The 12,960-nt window shown below is 33.0% G+C and overlaps 1 protein-coding gene across 1 annotated transcript in view; it reads right to left on the bottom strand.

Annotated features, from left to right (window-relative positions):
- Positions 1-12,960, bottom strand: part of LOC138307230 (eukaryotic translation initiation factor 5B-like) — a 54,452-nt gene that overhangs the window by 19,106 nt on the left and 22,386 nt on the right. The window contains exon 2 of the mRNA XM_069247868.1: positions 9,547-9,605. The gene's annotated coding sequence lies outside the window, so the exon portion shown is untranslated. The remainder of the gene's footprint in view (positions 1-9,546; positions 9,606-12,960) is intronic.

Raw genomic sequence — 12,960 nt, 5'->3', positions numbered from 1 at the left:
ACTGCTTTTGTCTGATAGAAGCACACAATGAGATAATTAACGAAGGGATGTATTATTTATACTCGGAACGAATTATCTCTTTGTTATTGAAGCTCTATTATACGGCATATGTGGCGTCTATTGATTTATTGATTGATTGATTTATCGATCGATTGCCGATGGGGAAAACTAATGAAACAGTCCCAGATAACAAGGTCAAAGGTCAAGGAAACGAACTCTACAGAAATATCAAACCAATAGGTTGTTTCCGGAATATTTAAGCCAAGCACCTCACTGAAAGAATTGTGGCACGCTTTGTCATATGCATGACTGACTGATAAAGAAACTATATACAAACAATTTACACCATGAAACATGAAATCAATTGCTTTAAACGTTTTTGTTGACAATCCTGATTAGGCTAGCTGTCAAAATATCAAAAAGATTATATGTACTCTAAAAGGCTATATTAAAAATAGGAAACTTATTAATTAGCATCAATCAATCAATCAAATGTAATTAGTGTGTTAGTTATAAGCAGCAGACCACACGTTATACACACAAATAACCACCAAGAGTATTTTTGGGGAAATCCATAATTTAAACACACCTTATTACAATACATTAAACGTATTGCAATATGTTCTAGAATAAACCTACCTAAATGTTTGATCTTATTTTTGTTCGGATAAATATTCGCGCATTGTCAAACTCAACAGCAATAACTCACACATAATATAATTATTGTTATTCTATTCATTTTATTCGAGGGTATATAAATTATGTTGACTGCGAAAACAGCGCAATGTGATCCTCCTCCGTGAATAAATAGAACTGCGCAGTAAATAACACACAATAGATAATTATTAGTATTGTTTGAAACCTATCCTGCATAGCCATGACCCTATTGATCTCAACATCATTATTCGTAAATATTAAGCCTTCATCTGTAACCACAGACGCCAATGAGAACAAATCAATCGGATAGAAGTTTGCTTGTTTATTGAACGCCTTAAATATTCATAAATAGTAATCATATTCATTGGACATGATCATAAAGCCATAAAAATATCATAAGCAAATACACTGTAGCTAGAGAGGTAAAATGTTAAAATAGTTTGTTGCTTATTGTTTCTTTTTGGTTATCGTTAAAGGCCAACTCACTTTCCGAAACATAAATTTAAAGTTTCCCAAAAACAATAATATGTATATAATAATGTATTGATGACATAAGCTGAAGTTACAACATCAAACAAATGAAAGGTTTCCTGCGTAAGTAATGTCAACAGTGATCAGTAGCTTTAATCCACTGTTTTGCCGTCTGGTGCACTGTTATTAGGACGATGTCGGGAAACAAAAGACGACCCGCGTTATGAAAGTTGACATTGATTTCTTTTAATTAAATTGTTCAGAAGGCGAGGATAAGTGTAGTATCAACGGTTAAATTATAATGTTTGCCACTCTAGCAACAACAAAAAATCTCGTTTTACATTACCATTAAAGGTCCACTAACTTTCCGAAACGGTTTTTAATTTTTAAAATGGAAATGTAAAACTAGATCTGTAGAATCGCAAAAGTTATTAACTTAACGCAAATACTGCACTCTTCATCATCACCTGAAAAAAATAAATAAATAAAATGCTAATTTTCATGACTCGGGTTGTCTTATGTTTTCCGCCGTCGTCCTAAATACCGCGCAGTAGTTGAATATCATTGCGCCAGACGTGTTAATATCGAAATGAATCTCAACATTCATCATACATTACGCAGGAAATCTTACGTATGTTTGGTGTTGTAACCTCATCTTAGGCCATCCATATGCATTTCCTTATCCTATTAATGCTCTTAGGAAACCTTCAATTTGTTTAGTGAAAGGAAGTTGGCCTTTAAAAAAATTCTTTCTGTTGCTAGACCTTAAGTACAAAGTGTTCAAGTTAACATCACAAGATATTTGAATTACTGATAATGCAATATTGTTTTTAGATATTCTAGCTATATTGCAATACAATCATGATGCTTTTGTTATTTAAAGAAATAGTTTTACATGTATTATGATAAAATGCATTTGAATCATATTTTAACCATACGGTTTCCACTGGCTAAGCTCAATATTTGGACAGACTTTGATCCTCCGAATGGAATCGTTTAACATTTATATCAGCTCAATTATACCAACCTCATTACATCTGAGTATTGACTCATTTGGTCTTTTCATATCTCATATTCATTATTGATAACAACTGCTGCTTAAATGTTATGCATGTTAAAATGTTCTATTAAACTGACGCGATTTAAATAGGTTGTAAATATCAATTTCATGCTGGCATTTGCAAATGTGTTCAAATATGGATGTTATTAATGTTCTATCAAGCCGACTCACATTAAAATGGGTTGTAGATAAAAAATATGTGCAGTATTTAAATAATTATGTTATAAATTTTATGATATATCGACTCAATTCAATTAGATTGTAAATGATAGTGTGACTTGGCAGTGAAAGCATTAATTTATAAAAGATTATAATGAGGATAAATAAATCAATATAAGTAAATATTAAAGAAAGTTACTTAACAACAATGATATACTGTGCGTTGGTCGTAATACTTATTAGCTTAAATAGATTCGTTTGATCTTTCCTTACTACAGTAGGCCTAATTGCTATCAGACCAGACCAAAAGTAAGTATTGGTATGGATTTATTTAGTGTTACGCCCTCATAATTCAATTTGTCCTGTGACGAAAATTCTCATTGGCTGGGGAATTTACTTTGTAAGCCCATAAAGGAAAAAATGGTGTTTGTAACTTTGCTTCTGATTGGCCAAGATAATGGCGTAAAAATTTCATAGAAAAAAGTCCTAAAATGAATTTGGAATTTTGATGAGATTTACTAAAGTAAATTTAGTGAATTGAATTATAAGGATTCATTTGAATATACTTTCGATATTATGAAGTTTAAATACTTTTGAATGTACTCTCATCATAAATCATATGGAGTACACTCAGATTTTTGTGACTTAATTACATCCATGATATATATAGAGAGTGATAGATAAATTATTTTCACGAGTAATTAATGAAAAAATGAATGAGTGACGTGAACATCAGTAGGAAAATGTTCTAACGTAGTTGTGAAATCTAAAATACTGACGTCTGAAAAAGTCTATTTATAGGCCATGGCGTGTTTCCATTACGATAGAACTGGTCAGTCGGTACGTGGACATGTTACTAAATATAGACCAATTGCATAATTGATAAAGTGTTAACACGTGACAAGCAATCCCATGAATGTTCATTAATGTAACTGTTAATTACACAATTTCTACACACAGATAATTTTACATCGTTTTCTTCTAACACGCAGGCGCCAGTCTATTTATAGATAATTACATAAATCGTCTATGCTTTTATTAAATTTGCAACGCTAATGAAAAGCGACCTGTACTCAAAAGCCAAACTCGATGACAAAAGGCAAAATAAAATTTACTGTAAGTTAACTTGCTTCAACGCTTCAACTCATTCATAAAACCACGCGTTTATAATAGAAAAAAATTATTTAAAATAATACTTCATTTTCATCATTTACCAATCGATATTATTTTTCAAATTTTTGAATTATGTTCTGCCCTTCCCCGTCTGTATTTGGTACAATACCTACTACTAAACGTCTTTAACGCATGTGGTATCATTTTTGTGCAAATATTCTTCTGAAATTGCGTTAATTAAATTTGATATATGTCATTATAACAATTATATTCAATATGCTTTTATCTTTTATTCAATTTAAGCAGAAAATCTGACTGACTGAAGCGCTTTTTTGTTGTTGTGGGTTTTTTCCACATATACCTATATAATAAAAAATGCATTTACAGTTTTAGAGTATAACGATACGACTATACCAATATATTAACACTTTTGTCGATTAAGAAAGGAAATTAATAGGAAAGCAATTAGGACATATACATTTATGACGCCTGCTCTACAAGGTGAACCCTACTTTATATATATACATTTTCCAGCGACCATCAATCCCAGAAGAAGAAATGCAACGCCAGATGGACGCCGGGAAAGGTACTTTAATTAATAAGAAATACGAGCCGGACATTGTGTAGATTTTATTGTACTCTGACATATTCATCAAATGGAGCACGTGCGGAAGTTGCAACCATAATTACAGAATGACCTTCATTGATACAAGGATTGGTTCGAACAAATTGCTTGATACATCATGGATATTGGAATAGACAATTATTTGTAAAGATGCGTTATCAGACGAACGCCTTACGGAACAAGGCAATGTAATACACAGTCTTAATTGATGCAGATGGTTTTGTTTAATGGATGAATAGAACAAAGTACCACTAAGAAATGTCATTCAATTTGCACAAAGAGCAATGGCAATTTATATTACGGCTAAGAAATACCATGTTTTGAAACATAAAGGTTAGCATATTCCGTCTTTGCAGAATTACATCCCTTGCGGGTAGGTATCCATAGTGATATCAACATTTTTTCGAGCGAAATTCATATCGTTTTCTCTGAAAAGTATGACGTTACGCTCGAAAACCTATGACGTCACAATAAATACCTACCCACAAAGGCAGATCATTCGATTATGTTACCTTATACCATCAAGTCAATAGAATTTGCTGAAATACAGATGTAGGTCGATAAATACTCTAAATAAAGTAATAGTCAATATGCAATGTCATAAATTTATTGTGAAATACCTAGTTTTATTTTACGACATGATAGTTCGATTGTTTTGTGAGTCCTCTTTTGGTTGCATTGCCACCATCTTCATAGCATAAGCATTGAAGCTGGTGATTCGACGTGGATATGACCTGGCGGTTTGACAGATGTTGCCAAATTACTTAATATTTCGGAGCTCCTGACTCTGTTACATTAATTTCCTTAGAAATCACTTATTCATTTATACTTTTATTTAATTGAACATGGAGTAAAATTAGGCTAATGCTATTACTTTAAACCAAGCTTCTTTCAACGCTTTTACTTCTCGCAATTTCCCCTTTAATGCCAAATTACCTCTCATGGATTTATAACTTGTACGAAAATACATTCCATTATTGAGCTTTAGACCGACTGACATTTGTTTTAAACCCATTACCAGTTTATAAAATCAGTTACTTTTTTTAAATCAAAGTGTCGCTACCTGATATTGATCTGATTTCAATGCACTATTGCGTCGTCTAATTTTATTTTACTTATTTGTGCTTTTATTATTTTCAGACTAATTTCAAGCATTTTCCTAATTTCTAGCAGGTTTTTAATCAAATATTTAAATATCTATCACAGAATACGATAACACACGACCAAAAATCAAACAAAGTCAATAAAATGTCCCCAAAGGAAAGACCAAATTGATTAACGTCAAATGTTTATTTTATTGATTTCGAGTCAGCACCATATTTACCGATCTCTGCCTATGACACAGTATAGTAGATTATTGTGTAAACATCACGATTCTACTCTCTATGCGTCCATCATAGCGTGAAATATACGGTGACACATTTTCTACGTTACTAAAAATCGACCGGTCTATCTAATAAGTAATTTTGATTTAGTGATATTTACTCTTGTCCGTATGACACTGATCTATATGATGATTTACAATTTCCATTCAATATATCATTATCATATAAAGCCATCTTTTGAATAAGTATTTGCTTTGAATTATTTGTCTAACCTTTAGTCTTGAAAAAAAAATCTATTCTATTTTCTTAAATTAATGAACCATTTTTTGATAAATCTGAATTAAAATGTGATTATTGATAGAAGGACTTCTTTTTTAATATTAAATATTTTTGCTTGGTTTCGTTTATATCCTATTAATGATATTTACAGATAAGAAGAACGTGACATTGGTCTTAAAGCCGGAGTTCCCGGAGGTTTACCACTGGCTAGTTATCAGTAACTGTATCTAACACAATGTTAAAACGCAAGATACATTGATCGATAGGACAATGTTGCTCTCCATTCTGATGATATCCCTAAAACAATAGGAACAGAACAGATGAATGCTTTAAATCACACAGTGTGACATTCATTCACGATTTTGTGATTATTATGGAAGCTTTCCAAATGGCTATTGTGGTCATCAATCTCCCATGATGAGTTAATAATAGGTGGATACGTGGAGCGACAAAGTGCGCAGCAACCACAGAACACTGACTGGTAAATTAATCATATACAAACAGAATCAACCGACCAAATATCTGGTCTGTAATTGGTCTGTGATGATATCAACCGACAAAATAACTGGTCTGTATTCGGTCTGTGATGATATCAACCGACAAAATAACTGGTCTGTATTCGGTCTGTGATGATATCAACCGACAAAATAACTGGTCTGTATTCGGTCTGTGATGATATCAACCGACAAAATAACTGGTCTGTATTCGGTCTGTGATGATATCAACCGACTAAATATCTGGTCTGTATTCGGTCTGTGATGACGATCAACCGACTCAATATCTGGTCTGTATTCGGTCTGTGATGATATCAACCGACTAAATATCTGGTCTGTATTCGGTCTGTGATGACGATCAACCGATGACGATCAACCGACTCAAACTAAATATCTGGTCTGTATTCGGTCTGTGATGATATCAACCGACTAAATATCTGGTCTGTATTCGGTCTGTGGTGACGATAAACCGACCAAATATCTGGTCTGTATTCGGTCTGTGATGATATCAACCGACTTACATGTAATATCTGGTCTGTATTCGGTCTGTGATGACGGTAAACCGACCAAATACCTGGTCTGTATTTGGTCTGTGATGACGTAGTCAGTGATATTTGAAATGTTGACAAGGTAAAAATGATTGTTTAATAAGACATTATATCCAAAAGCTGTCACTAATTATCATCGGATTATTGAATAAAAATAACCATGTGTAAAAATATATTGAAGAAACACAAATTTAACAAGACATGTGTTACAATAGATATAACAAAACATTGCATCCCTAACAGTAGCTAATTATTAATGCATTATTGACAAAAATATAACCACGCGTTAAAATATGTATTACTTAAAACAATTCAATACACAAACTAGATTAAAACATAGATATTGTTCACGGGTTACATGTTCGGTAATATGTCCACAACATTGATAGAGAGTTAAACCATACACTCAAAATATAACAATAGAAAATAAATTGAATTAAAATGAAAAATATACCTCACTGTTTTTTTATTTAATAGAAAAAAGGCTTCATTTCAGTCTATATTAACGGAATATCGACGTACTAATTAGATTAAGAGGTTTTAGAAGTTAAATAGATATTTAAACCATGTTAGTGGTTTTTTTTTAATAAATGCTTTAAGATATTACCGAGAATTTCCCAGGATGCCCACTTTCAACCTATTCACCCCTGAAAATGTATCAAGATTAATCTAGTTCAAAGGCTGGAATAGTCCATCTTGGATTGTCAAGGGTGCTTGTGCCCTTCCTTCACTACAGACACGACCAGGAAGTTAGAAGAAATGTTTCGGATTATAATAAATCAGCTATACCTTAGGGGATGAACAGGACGGGTTTAATTTATAAAAAACAAAGTTGGTTCGCAGTCTCCTCTCAACAAAAATGGATGGTATCAATTCAAATTTAGCTTAGCATTTTTCATTGTATTTCTTTATCAAATTACTGAATAATACGAAATTAATCTTTGGTAAAAAAAACAAAGGGTCTTGCATTTGGTAACATTGATGGACAATTAAATCATAAGGAAAGCATGTCGTTTCTAAAACTCCACAAAAAAGGTCATACAATTCTGTCGATAAACGAGTCATATCACTCTCCGACCTCTCACTAAATGAGCAATATCGCTAACGAAACTATCAATATCATATGTGTATACTTTCTAAATATGCCAATAAGGAAACGATATTACTACTGTACCATATAAATAAATAGAATAATGCCGGGGACCAGCAAAAACACATCGTTATAAGCATAGTTCATTATATTATAAGCAGAGTTCGTTGTAAGCATAACTTGTTATCAGCATAGTTCGTTATAAACATAGTTCGTTTTATAGGAACTTGGTTGGTGATTGAATACAATACGTTATAACCATGAATTCGATGTAAGCGTGTTCGTTATAAGACTGTCACTACCAAACATGTCAATACTAGAGTGATATAACTACATAATATGCCAATAACGGAATAATTTAACTACCGATTAAAAAAATACTGGAATAATATAACTACCTAATATGGAAATACTGGAATAATATAACTACCTAATGTGGAAATACTAGAATAATTGAATCACCGAATATAAAAATACTGGGATAATATAACTACCGAATAAAAAAAAAATACTGGAATAATATAACTACCTAATATGGAAATACAGGAGTAATTGAACCACCGAATATAAACATACATTGTACTGGAATAATATAACTACCGAATATAAAAATAACGGACTAATGTGACTATTGAATATGAAAATAACGGAGTGGTATAACTACTGAACCTACCAGTAAGGGAGCGGTCGAGCAAAGGAGCGGTCGTGTTACAAGGTAACAATCAATGTAGGCGGTCATTCTCTACTTTATCTACGTAATTGTACATAGTTGATCACTAATTCAGCTGGGTACTGAGAGCGATACTCGACTGTGGTAACAGTGGACGTTATACAGGATCAATACATTGACGGATCACCACGTTAAACCGACTCTGATTTCAGTAATCAGATCGAATCTAGCCCCTTTTTATCGCCGTATGCCTGGTGAAGTGTTTGGGAATCATTTCGATTAAATGATTACGGACTTATCACGAATCTCCATATGGCACCTGGTAGATTGCAGTTGATATTAGCTCTATACGGTGGGTGGATGTAACAACAAGATCCATCTGATTGGCGTCAGTGTATAAATAGAAAGTATTAGTGCGAGTTAAATACCAGGATGATAATTAGATAACATCGTCACCACGTCAAATATATCTTAAACTGTTACGTATAGTAAAAATTTGTGGTTGCGCAGTGTCATAAAAACTAGGATAAAATTTGAACGATACATTGCGCCAATGGTTGTTGAGACGAGATTTAAAACAATTAAGGGTTGGTGACTCTACTACATTACTAGGTAGCGAGTTCTAATTGTCTATTACCCTTCTGACAAAAGTACCTGGTACCTGGTCCTGTTCCGTTTCTTATATAACTTTATTACCTCTAGTCAGATACCAAGCCTTTCCAGAAATGGGAGTCGAATCACCATACTGCCAGTCTTTTTGTAGGATCAAAATTTTGACGATTTGAACCCAAAACTCAAAACAATAGATAAGAGAATCAATAGCTTGTGGTTAAGAATCAGAAGAGTTTTGGCTTCAAAAGTTTATATAAAAAAAATCATTATTATCATTTCACGGTGTTATGATCGCAGAATCTCAAAAATATCATCAGCACGAAAATAAGCAGATAAATAGTATATGAAATGTTATGAGAAAAATCCACAAGCTGTTTGAAACTACCCGAAACAAAATATCCTATCAACGTCATACTATTTGAGAATAACTTATGTGTACTTACTTTGAAATGTTACTGTGGTGTCGTTCCTCTTTGGTTCGCTCTTCTCCCGATCAATATATCTAAAACGAAACAGAAAATTGGATAATAGTTTTTGTTTGTTTTTAATTTATTAACGATCATCGACTCCTTTATAACAAAGCATTTAGTTTCATCCATCAATCATGACCGCACACACTATCATCCCCGACAATAGACACAAGCCAACGGCAAAGTTCCAGAACAATATTACAATCATAAACAATGTTCCATTAATTGGCACTACAAGGATTCATGCCTAAATTTATAAGTGTCAGAACTAAATCAATTCTTAAACAATTGAAAATGAAAATAGAAACGTATTCCGTCGCCGATATGTTGTTTGACTTTAATGCATTTCAATACTGGGTTTGCCACCAAACAGGAAGTAAAATTTGTAATATGATATAGACTCTTGCCTTAACGTGATTAGTATTTTTACCATTGCTTTATTTCGTTTGTTCTATTTTTAATTATTTTTTAAAACTCTATAATATGTATCATTAAGTATATTTCGTTATTCGTTATTTCTATTTCTACACTTGCAATGGTATGACATCACAATCAATACCTACACGCAAGGACAGATAACTCTAGTGTGTAAAAGCGGATTAACGTTGTTATAATGACCTTAATTGCTTATCAATCTTACATAATCACTGCCCTGTTTATTGTGGAACTTGCTGTTTGTATAATTGATCGTGACGTAATACCATAATTTAAGTTATGTTGTGTAACTTGCTTCCGGTGCTTAAAAGCTTGATCGGCACGCTTATTATAAGACCAATTGAAAGAGCCTCGATGACACGTGACAATGATACTAGGTTATTGACGTCGCTTAACGCTTTCACCCAATTTTAATGTACATCCTGAAATCTATTTACGCAGTGTTAACAGTGTCAGGCTAGCCAATGTAACTTGAGGTACAGAAATAAATGTGGGAGCTAGACAGAAAGGGGATTACAATTTCACAGCAATATTAACTCCGTCTAGTTCTGGGGGATTTATGATGTGTTCTGATCATGGATGTATTGACCTACATGATGTTAACCGTTCATTAAAATTAACTGCGGTTGTCGGTTGGTGTGGTGAAAAATAAGTAAAGGTTCATTAATATCTGAGTTAACCTCATCCCATGTCTATAGTTGTAGTAAAACATGTTTTCGCGAATTGATAGATTTTGTACCATAAAATAGAATTCATTAATCATAAGTATTGCGTTACACAATGATGTCACGAGATAACAGCAAATTATTCTCAGAATTATTTAAGAATGATTCTTATGAATAACTATGTCTGATTTCGTTTTTAAAGTTTCTTTATATATTTTTACCTTTACCAAGGATTGAGTAGGGTAGCTGTACGCCACAGTTAAAATAATCAAATGTGCTTTGATATTACTCATATTTTCATACAATCCGCTAATAAGATTTTTTCATTATATTCTTCCAAACTACAGAACATACTGTAAATAAATTTTTCGCGTGTACAATATTTCGTATCGTCGTTATAAACATATTGACAGGCAGTATGTAGAGCCACGCCTCGTGCTCACAACCACACGTGTACCTTTTCAGAATCGGAACAATCATCGTAGCTTACAACATACAAAATGCTAAGTTATTTGCGATTTGATTGTCTGTTAACAATCCATCAATTCGCGAACACATAAAATGTTATCCGAGGGCTCTTTCTGATAATCGTGCATTTGAATTCGCGTTCGAGCCCTCTCAAAATATTACGCGAAAATTTGTATCTCATGAAAATACCTGGTTAACAGGTGTGTGACTGGTATTCTGTATTTGCATATTAGAGTTATCTGCCCTTGCAGGTAGATATTGATTTCGAAGTGTGTTTTCGAGCGTAACGTCATACTTTTCGGAGAAAACGACATGAATTGCGCTCACAAAATAATGACGTAACAATCGATACCTATCCGCAAGGGAGCTAACTCTGTAATATAAAAAGACAGAATAGACGATGCGTCTATGATTCCCGTGATCAGTCGAGAAAAAGCTGACTTTATCTGACAGTATAGAACGGATCTTGAAATGATCTCCAAACCTTTATTTACAATCAGACTATGATAGCAACGGTGCATTTTACCAGCGACATATTGTGTCAGTATCGATTACAGCCATACAAAAATACAATAATATGTGTATTCCGTAAAGTGTGTCTTTGTAAAGAAATTACATATAGGCCTAGATCCAAGTAGTGCCAGTATTTTACAAAAGAAATTTAAAATAGGGTTCAGCAGAGATAGATATGAAAAGGTTAACTCTCTCAGTACGGTTCTTCTGGACATGACGAAAAATCATAACATATCTGTATTTACGCCATCCTACAGGACGTGTCTGCTAGAATAACGACATAAAAATTTATTTCAAAGCTAAATATACCTCAGTAAATAAGACCAAAACATATTTACGTTGTGCGATTCTCCTTACATCACACATCTATGAATAAATCTAGAATCATTAAAGTAGATTAGAATTTGGCAGTTTTATTAAAATATACGACTTGAAGAAAAATATGTAAAAATACGTTACTTTAAATTGATCATATTGAAGTCTTATAAAAAAAATAATGCAAGTAGGATGCATGCATGTTATCTGAACTTGCTTATGATAATTATCACAATATCACCACTAGCCAGGAACTATTATGACAAAAGAGTCCAATAATTTTTATATCTTCGACAAGGATATATTAATCAACAGTGTCTGCTTAATAAGATCTGTGGAGCAACTTGTAATTATCATCTTGTCATCCCATGTTTTGTGGTTTTGTATTTGAGTGTTATAATGAGCTAATTTGCGGCTGGGAGGATCGTTACCAAATGCCTTAAAATGACACAACATTAGACTGTTTGTCTTCCTCTAGAGCTTCTGAAATGTCATCAGCAAATTTCATTAATTGGTTTTTACACGATCGTAAGGGTGTAACACCGTGCTGAGTAGGCATCATCTTCAGAAGTTATTTGTTGTCGCGTTTTCCAATAAAGAAACAAATATTGGTCGGTTGCTTCGGTCTTGCAGCAGCCATGAAACGAATACGTGATCTAAGGGAGGTGTTTTGTTCACTGTACAATTATTGGTTAACTTACACAGGCAATATTTCTTCACGTGAATATCACGTGAATTTCACGTGAACCGGAGCAAAAAAGAGAATTTCACGTGAATATTGCCTGTGTAGAATATCAGAATGACAGTACTACACAGCTATGATACCATATTTAAGAATTAACCTGAATAGATTTTATTTTATGGAGATATAACACAAACTTCTAAGTGCACTCACATCATAGACCGCTTCGATGTTTATTTCGAGTACGTACAGATTTTAGAGTTTTATATTTCCATAAATTCAAAATAATATTCAAATTCATCCACACAA

Source organism: Argopecten irradians, chromosome 14 (assembly GCF_041381155.1).
Source record: "Argopecten irradians isolate NY chromosome 14, Ai_NY, whole genome shotgun sequence".
NCBI classification, from domain to species: domain Eukaryota; kingdom Metazoa; phylum Mollusca; class Bivalvia; order Pectinida; family Pectinidae; genus Argopecten; species Argopecten irradians.
Note: the sequence above shows the minus strand (reverse complement) of the source record. Positions and strands in the feature narration are given on the sequence as shown.